Raw genomic sequence first — 10,177 nt, 5'->3', positions numbered from 1 at the left:
ATCATAGTGCCTATCGATACATTTTAAAAAGAATAATGGCGGCATGCTCGTTGTTGAACCCTGTAAGTTTGGGAAAATGAGGTCAAACAAACAAATTATGCAAAATACTGTTAGGCGGACATATATTCGGTGGGTTTCTATGTCACAGTAACATATATTGAGTGAGTTTCTAACAGTATTTTTTATATTTTGTTTGTTTCAGCGAGCGTGCAGCCATTTAACAAATGGCCCATTTGCATTTTTCAAATGCATCAGTAAACTATGACTCGAGCCGAATAAACACGTTACATTAAATAAAAACACTAAAGAATTACCCAGTTAGATAGAAAAGTAACTTATCTTGCCTTTGATAACATTTATTTGTTTGACAACTTCTTCGAATCTATGTGTATAGTAAAACAACCCCGAATTTTGTTTACCTGTTGATCTATATCAAATCAATTACTTAAGAAAAATAAAGCTGACTATAAAAAAATTAATTTGAAATGTATGAAACACTAAACGTGCAAAATCATTTATCATTACTAATAGTTAGAGAATCAATTTTTAAAGGTATTTTAAATCCATTCCGTTAAGCTTATCGATTTTACAAAACACCACGATTACTGTAAACATAACAAATTGATCATTTGGGTAAATTGTATCGATATTATAGCCATTTTAAAGTATTCTTTTATCGGTAACTTTTAGTTTTTCCTTGAGCGTGCTAGAATTATTCTTAAAACATTGTTTATCTTAATATTTTTTAATCTTAGCTTTCAATGAGCGGATTAATATTTTCTTTTCTATAGTAACGCCTAAAAACAATTTATGTGTGTATTTTATTGTAAAAGTGAAGGAAACCCCCACTTCGATAGTAAAACGGCACTGTTATTTTACCCTTCTCGGCTCCCATACTAACAAAGAGTCAAGTGTGCTATAAATATAATCTAACACATTCTTTACAAAATGGCGAACTCTTGTCAGCGTCTGTTTTAATCAGTAGCCTTTTCATCTTGTTAAGGATTCATTTACCACTAAACTGAAGTTAACACTGATTATTTTCCACTGGAAAAGGTAGGTTTTGTGTTTTGAGTTAATGTCATTGAATTTTTTTTATCGACATCTGTTGATTGTTTTATTTTGAAGGAATAAAGTAAAAAAAAAAAAAAAAAAAACACTTGCAAACTGCTCCTCGTCTTTGCGAAAAAAAATATTTAAATAAAACAAAATAGAAAGATTGTCACTTGTTTTTTTTTTTGTGTGTGTGTGTGTGTGTGTGTGTGTGTGTGCGGTTGTGGTTTGTTTTTTTGTTTGTTTTTGTAAACTTGTTTGATTATTTGTAAACTTGTTTGATTATTTGTAAACTTGTTTGATTTTTATAGCATTAAAATATGTTAAAACTTTGAGAATAACAAAACCATTTTAGCGCCATTTTCTTTATTAATTTAATTGAACAAAATACAAGTTTTTTGCAAACGGATTAATTAAAAATATAAAAGATTAATAAATTGTAACTTTTACATCTTAAATTTAAAATAAAATTCTTAAATTTGCTTTATTGCTCAGAAAAGTACGCTCCATGCCGTCACTAAAGTAAAACTCATGTTCCTAAAACAAAACGGAAGATACTTTCTGATTTATTTGCATTTTTACTTGAAACTTCGAACTCCTCCATGGCAGCCGAATATGATGCCAGCACTTTGAGTGTGATATTAATTTGAAAAAATGTCCAAGCTTACTGAGGTCGACAAATAAGATAGCATATGCGTCGAGGATTTTGAAGGAAAATTGGTAAATTTTTACGACGTGCCCCAGCATATTATAAACACCTAAACCTCCCCATGTTAAGAACGGCTTTGGGAATAAACACACCCCTGACCTCGAAAGCTGTTCTTAAATGGGGAGGTTGGGAAGATGTTTATTCCGAAAGCCGTTTTTAACATGGGGTGGTTGGGATGTTTATACTACACTGGGCAGGTCGTACATAATACCGGAAAATTTTATATTCATACTTACGAAAAGCAAGTGATTGAGGGGGGGGGGTACATAAATAATACATCAATTTTGGGGTTGTCGAAGAAAGATTTAAGAAAACTTAAACCTGATCACATTGTGTGACAATATGAGAATTGATAAAAATCAATTGGATGGTGGGTATATGTCATCCTTGTATCTGTTCAACTTAAAAAAAGTCATCAGTAGTTCCAACATACAACTTATCATATAGAAATGTTATAAATACAAGTATCTCCAGCAACATGTATCTACACTTAAACATTATTTCATATCACGGTACATGTGATATAAACACAAGCTTATTAGTATAAACCTATTCAAATGAATAATTCGGTGCACTTATTGATCCATGCTGAAACAATAACGTTATTATTTAAAAAGCCGTTCTTAACATGGGGCGGGGAGGGTGTTTTGTAACTATTCTATACTTTCATCTTACAATTGAATAAAAACATATCATAAAACTTTAATTAAACTTGGAAATACGATTTAAAAAATAGCGCGGATCAGTAAGTGCACTATCACCAATAATTCTTCTTGCCTGCAGGGAATCGACAGTGATCCCATCACTAAAACTCTAAGTTGGCCCATTATGCCCCATCTTGGAAAGTAATTGATTTGTTGGGCTTTCCAACTTTTTTTTTTTTTTTTCGTACGTATGAGAGATGAGACAATTTTATCAGCAAAAATTTAGCAAGTAAAAAAAAATGTTTTACAGTTTTAAACATTGCTAAGGATGATGGAACTTAAAGTCGGCATCCATTATTTAATACATTGAATTGGAAGAAAATAAAAATCTGCAAGTTAATCAATTCTATATGCCCATACTAATTTATTTTCTGGTTTTACGATTAAAAATATATTAGAAACTTATATTAATTAATAAACTTAACTCGAAACGCTTAATTTTGATTAATTTGTTTTAAAAAATATTAAAACAAATTGCTTTTGTTTTTTCGTTAAAGCTCGAGTTGTATTTTCAGTGTAACATCAGCCTCTACATGCTGACGTCATGAGTAGATTCAAAGTTTCACTAAACCAATATATATCTTGCAAATTGTTTTTTTGTTTTGTGTTGTAATTATCATTTACGAAACTCAGCGTGACTGAAAATTTGCTAAATGCAAAATAGTTAACAGTCGAAAAATCTTAAACAAAAATAAAATATGTGCATAATGGGCTGAAACTGTTAAGTGTTATATATATATAATGGGACAATAAATTAAATGGTCGCTTGTCGCGGTTTTATTCCTGAAAATATAGTAAAAAAAAATGTCTTATCCTTCCATTAATTCTAAGTTCGAGGAACTTGATATTGACTTCTGTTTAATGGTAAGCAATTTTTCGCCATCTTTTTAGTCCCCATCCCCCCCAAAATCTCTAACGACAAGTGTGCAATTTTTCTTGTGTGATGTATGTAAATGGCATCTCGCATTTCTTTTTTTTATTTATTTATTTATATTAAATTTTAATCATTAGGATTACAGTTTAATAATCACATAAATATAAACAAACGTTTAAGCGCTATATCCCGGTGCCGACCCAACGTGTCCCTTTTAGTGATAATAGATTCCGATGCTATTTGTACAACTAAACGGCAAATATGCCGTGTAAATATAGTTTTGGACGCAAACAAAAAACAGCGCGTTAAATGTCAATCTACTGCTGATAAATGAATGTGAATCAAATTTTAATGCATTTGGTAGAAATTATTTAACTTTCGTTTTGTTTGTTTGTTTACGATTTGTCGACTGTTAACTAATCTGCGATTTTACCAAAATTAAAAAGAAAACAAAAAAAAAAAAAACGGAGAAGGCAATGTTTGTTTTCTTTTTAATGTTCGTCACTAAATCCTTATCAGATTTTACTGAGCGAATATTGGCAATGCATGATGGCAGTGTTTTTTTAAACTCAAAGCCAAACGTTTCAACAATTGGAAGAAATAAGCATGAAAAAATAAATCTAATTTTATTCCAAATTTTTTTTTTTTTTTTTCATTTTGAAACTTATTGATTTCTACGAATCCAAACATTGTTCAAATCAAATATCGAAAAGTATTTTTACTTTCATTGTTGTTTTGCTTTGAAAAGTTAAATGAAAATAGATTATTAAATTATTGGCATTGTTTGGTCATTCAATTTTTAATTTAACTACGTCAAGATGAAACTAATTTTACTAATGTAATATCCATTCCGATTTATAAATTATTGGATGTAAAGATTGCAAAACTTTCATTCATGAGAATGTTCTAATAATTTTAAAAGCACAAAATGACTTCTATTGGACATTTTATTTACTATTAAACTCCTTTCGTATTTTGAAGGGTCATTTTTATACAACTATAAACAAAATAATTTGATTGCCATTTTTTTAATCGATTGTAAATGAAAAATACTTTCATATAAAGAGTAAAGTACGATTTTTGTTTTTCTTGCCTCGCTATGGGAACAAAATTAAACTATTATGTTAATGTGTAAGGAAATCCCCCTCCCCCAAAGAAAGGGACAGCCTGTATTGGGGATCAAAATTAACGGCGGCACTCTCTAGTGAATGATTGGACTAGTATCCATTTCTGAATAAAACTAAGATAAGGAACTACCTCCCTAGGCATAATAAATACACTATGAATGTAGGCCCCAAAATCTAAATCTGTCATCCTAGATATCGAAAAAATAAATGAAATTTTCAAGTGATTTATTATTTTTAGACGGGATTGTTATTTGCACATAATGGGCAAATATGCAGTTTACGTTAGAGGCTCTAATCCTTGCATGACGAAAGGGACAACTTTTAGATTACACTGTTGTGACGTCACCAAAATAAACGGAAATGATTTATTCCTTAGTTTAATTTACTTTTTTCTTTTAATGTTAACACTAACAATATATTATTTTGTTTTTAAATAATATTAATAAACATTAAAAATTAAATTTATAAATGAATGCAAACCTAACTATTGCCTACATGATAAAACTATTGAATATTATTTAACAAAAGTTTTGCAAGTGGTTAAAAAAATAGATACACATTCGTAATTTAAGTTTTAATCGCGTAGATTATACCGTTGCGTTATCAACACGTGGTTAAAATTTACATTACGAAAGTAGATCTGTTTTTAAGCAGTTTCCAAAGTTTGATTTTTTTATATTGTTTTTCATTTCATTTTTAAGAAAAATTTTAATTTCATTTGTTTTTTTTTTATCCTTTTCTATATTTGCAGGGTTTTTTTTATCCTTTTCTTTATTCGCAGTTTCTTCAAGAAAAGGTTTATTTTTAGAATGAAGCCATCATCCAGCAGATACTGACATTGTTATTCTGTTGGAGCATTGAAATACAGCAGAGCAGAATAAGAAGAGAAATAGATGTTGCTCAACGTACCATTGTTGATTGGGTGGATTTAATCCAGAAAGTATGCGAACAGGACATATTCGATCACCACGTGATGGTTGGTGGCATCGATGAAACAACAAAGAAACGCATCTAAATTGATGAATCTTATTCAGAAAATACAACAGAGGACACGTAAAAATTGGGTCTGGGTTTTGGGGGCCGTTGAACGTGGTTCAAAAACCACTGCAATTTAGCTATTGTGAAGAAGAGAGATCAAGAAACATTTCCAATTATTAGATCTTGAATCCTACCAGAGACGAGGATTCTTATCTCTAATGGATGAGCGGCCTACGAAGGTCTCAAACAATTTGAGAATGGGATATATGATCACAACAAAGTTGTCTATGATGAAAACTTCATGGATCCAGTTGCCCCCTCGAATCATTGAAGGTTTATGGGGACATACTAAAGCAAAGTTCAATGTGCATTTGATGGAATTCCTGTGGCGATCAAGAGAAAAAGGGAAAGTTTTTTCGATGTATCATCAAATGCATCCGTGAACAAAATTCTTTTAAAAATTTATTGTTCAATGTTTATCAATTAGAAATAAAATATATTGTTAGTTATAGTTTATGAAAAAGAAAAGAAAGTGAAACTAATGAATCAACCATTGACGTTTATTTTAGGTGATGTCACAACGGTGTAATCTAAAAGTTGTCCATTCTAATCATGCCAGAGTAAGAGGCTATTTTAACAACCTAAACTGCAGATCTGCCTAAAAATGAACAAATCACTTTAAACAAGATTTTCTCCCTTTCAAATATCCAAAATGAGGTTCTAATTCCAAAAATGAATTTAGAAATAATGGTGATAACATGAATTTATGACATTTTGGAGATCTGATAAAAAATTTAATAGAATTTGTTCTTTACGTGTTCTCTATTGTAATTAAAATTAATGTATCTGAATATACGTGTGATGAAACTGGACACATCGACAAAATAAGATTAAAAAACATTAAACTAATTTAGTTTATTTTATTGAAACAAGTTTCTTTTAATAAAAGAAACGAAATATTAGTTTATTAATGAGATTTGTTAGTTGTGTGCATTTTATAATATTATACACTGTTGAAATTTATCATGAACCCGGATATAAAATACCCTAATATAAGAAAACTTATATAAGAGATTTCCTCTGGTCCCAAATTAGAGCCTATGTTAACGTACAGTGTAACCCGGATGTAAGAACCCTGGATATAAAAGAGCTGTAGAGACCTGAGAAGAAGTCTCTTATATCCGGATTACACTGTATATGGTGAACCAAACCAGCGCATTTTTTTTTTCAAAGACACGTATAAATTTAAAAGCAAAACGTTTTTAGTAGAAACGAGATTATTTATTACTTAAAAACAATCCAAAGTTTGTTTGTTTTTTCGTTTACGTTATTCCGTTTACAGCCTGATTCGAGATTTGTGTGTGTTGGGCAAATACTCTCTCAAACATCATTTATTTAGGGGTAGGTGGCGGTTAACTGAAAATATTTCATTTTTTTATTTATGAATTGAGAAGAGCCTGAAAGAAAAGGATTAGGTTTTATATAATATTTCTTACCTACCAGGAATTCATTTGCTTATTTCCTACTAACAGCTGATTCGCCGTATTACATCTTTTCGGTGTAGCTAGTTGTGTTTTCATGTTGAGATTCTGTAAACTGATCAGAAGTCGGGCATTTTCACGATATTACTCTTGCCACGGAAGTAATGGAAATTATACGTTTATATTCATATTAACTGTCGAGTGCGAGTGCTCCGTTTTTCTTTGAAAATGTATGACTTAAGTGGCGATCGATGAACCTGACGAAAGCTCGAATTCACTGAAACGTTAATCTAAACAAGTTTTAACATTTTCAATATACTGAATTATTGTAAACCGTCGGATATTTTGTGCAAACTAATATGAACACAAATGCAGTGTATAAACCACTTTACATAACGAATGGTTCTAACTTGTAAGTTCATTTGTACCCCCCTCTTTTTTTTTTTTTTTTTTGAGAATGCAGCGTAAACGCATTTTTTTTCCTCATTATTTAAAAAATAAGCATTTTTTTCTACCCAGGTGGCCCATTTCTCTCACTCAGAGGTATCTGACAAGTTTTCAAAAAATCTGTCATGGTGAGTTTAGGAAAGAAATCTCCATTTTTCCGCGAAACGCAACAATAACAATAGAAAGAAATACGTGTTCAGAGCAAAGGTGATTTAGATTGAAATTTTTACTATGTATATTTAAAAAGATAAAATTCAAATTTTGCTTGTAGATATATTTCACGTTTAAACGATTTCGCTCGTTAAATATTTCCCCCCTCCCTTTTTTTTCTTCTTTGACGATTTAGTCGAGTATCATTAAATGTTGCTCTTTTAACGCTTAAAACATTAAACTCTTCTGTTTACTGTGCGAATATTTTTTATAATTTTTAGTTTGGAAAATTTGTTTATTCTCTCAATAAACGATGTTTTCTACACTGGAATCGTTTTATTTCTGTATGTATTCTTAAATTTCAGATTTAAAGACTTTTTCAATTTCAAAACAAAGAAAAAATAAGAAATTAGTAATTTTTGAACAACATAAAGTAGCGATCACATAGAAAACCCTTAACAATTTTCAGAAAACCCTTAACAATTTCCAATAAGCTTCGTCTGCCACCATAACCAGACCCAGCCATGTTGGTAAAACGAATATGTAGATTCGTTCTCATCGCCGACACAACAGAACCTCAACCCGTAAACTTCCTTAATTTCCAAATTGGGGTCACACTCGATTTCAAGATGCTAAATGCTTTTCATCACTTATTTCACAAATTTCTGATAAATATTTAAATTTCTGCAATTAATAGAAATGTTCTTTTTATTAGCTTTTGTTTTTCTTTCTGAAATTAAAAGTATTTTCTTTAATCTCTTCCCTTTCGTTTCCTCGTACTACTACTACTACTACTACTACTACCACCATTAGTGTTCTCTTTGCTTTTAAGTAAAAATCGGGGTTGCTTTTTAGACTATTTTCATTTATTTTTAAAAATCTGTTTCAATTAAAGGTTTTGCTGGTTTTGTTCTAAAGTTTAAAATGATTTGTGCATATGAAAAATAAAACCTAATTTGATTTTCGTGCAGTTCAGTTTCTTTTCGTGAGTGACCAAATTATTTCTGTTTAACAGTTCACGAGAACTAAATTACTTATATGCAAGAAATTCATAAACAATTGTTTGGTAATCTATTATTAAGCAGGAATTAAAAAAAAAATAACGGATAGTGTTTATTTTGGTTTAGAAAAAGATCAGGTGTTTTTTTTTTGGGGGGGGGGAGTCCAATACGAAGTGATCTTTTTAAAGTATTTTTTAGATCTTTTTCTTCATACAAAAAGGTTTCCGCGGAAATATAATTTCCAGGCATAAAATGGATACGTTAATTTTTATTATGGTTCAGATTTGGCGAAAAAAGTCTTAATGATAAATAAAATGAGCACAGTCGTCTCCCCTCATCAACCTTATGCAGTAAACGTTCCCAAAGCGCTATATATAAGTTTAGGTAAAACAGTTTTACAATTTGACGTACAAGGATTCTTAAACATAAACAAACATTTCTTTCATTTCTAGGCGTAGCTTCAAAATATTACTCCATTTCTAATAAAGGGATATTTTTATCGTCAAGATTTTAACATTAAACAAGTGTAAAAACATGTAAAATTCTGTGATATACTTTTATTCTATAAATTAGGAATGTAAAAATAAAACTACCCTTAAAAATTAGTGACTTGTGTCTTATATATCCACTGGGAAACTGCAGTTTTTTTTATTACTTTCCTGTATTGCAGTATTGCACTAATATAAAAAAAAAAAAAAATCAAAACCGCTTATTTGCACGCACGTGTGAGCTTTCATTTGCTATAAATCATTAAATATAATACTTTGAACAGCTGCTTATTGATCTGTTTCTATTTTCACAGACAAAATTATTGATTAATAGATTTTAGTTTTAAGTGCTTTAATCCAATGTTTTGACCGTCTACACAGGTTATTGACAACGGGCACATTGACGTTAACTGTTGGACAAGATAATATAGCATTTTTTTTCATTTTTTTATGGAATCGAATTATGAACAGAAGTGCTAAATCGACTGGATGTATCCATCAACACATACCTTAATTTAAAAATTTTGCTTAAAATAAGTTCAATTTATAATTTATCTAAAAATATATATATATATGTGTCCAGAAAAATTCCTATTGCTGGTGTAAAGTTTCAAAACAATTGTTTTCAAAATTATTTTGGCTGTATTTTTTATAATCACATTTAAATCGACAAATTCTCCGTAGAAAATAAGATCACTTGAATGGTGTATATGTGCACTTTAAGAGGACGGGATAATCTTTATGCAGAAGTTAATTCCTTATACATTAAAATGTGTGTGAATTATTGGCATGTGTAAGCAAAATGACAAAGTATACGGATTTTTTTTTTTTAAAAGACAAATCACTAAAAAAAATAGGTTAAAAAATTTTTTTTTAAAATGGTGAATCTAAATAGGGGATTAAAAAAATGAGTTTCTTCTTACACTGTTTGGCGTTTCCAAGTGATATGAGTTTCACTTTCAATCTTGATGACGACAGCTGAGTTGTCTGCTGTTCCTTCCATGGTTAGCCGGCGTTGTGGTATGGAAGCAGACTCCATGTGTTAGTTGGGGGAAGCGAGGGGGGGGGGTCATATCGTTGCTTATTTCAGAAAACTAACACACGAAAAAAAAAAAAACTACGCTTATGCTGGATTTCACTTTAAAGAAAAATTATTAAAGTAAAA

The 10,177-nt window shown here is 30.3% G+C and overlaps 1 long non-coding RNA gene across 11 annotated transcripts in view; it reads left to right on the top strand.

Moving 5' to 3' along the window:
- Positions 1-556: 556 nt before the first annotated feature.
- Positions 557-10,177, top strand: part of LOC145296852 (uncharacterized) — a 345,814-nt gene continuing 336,193 nt past the window's right edge. For 3 of the 11 annotated variants that reach the window (XR_013870048.1, XR_013870042.1, XR_013870046.1), the window contains exon 1: positions 557-1,056. This is a non-coding gene — a long non-coding RNA (uncharacterized LOC145296852). Of the gene's footprint in view, positions 1,057-5,218; positions 10,056-10,177 lie in introns of those variants that run through there. The other 8 variants (XR_013870052.1, XR_013870051.1, XR_013870050.1 and 5 more) reach the window with 5 other exon arrangements.

The sequence above is a fragment of the Euprymna scolopes genome, chromosome 17, assembly GCF_053919585.1.
Source record: "Euprymna scolopes isolate OS-2025 chromosome 17, ASM5391958v1, whole genome shotgun sequence".
Classification (NCBI taxonomy): domain Eukaryota; kingdom Metazoa; phylum Mollusca; class Cephalopoda; order Sepiida; family Sepiolidae; genus Euprymna; species Euprymna scolopes.
This window is presented reverse-complemented; position numbering and strand designations above follow the sequence as displayed.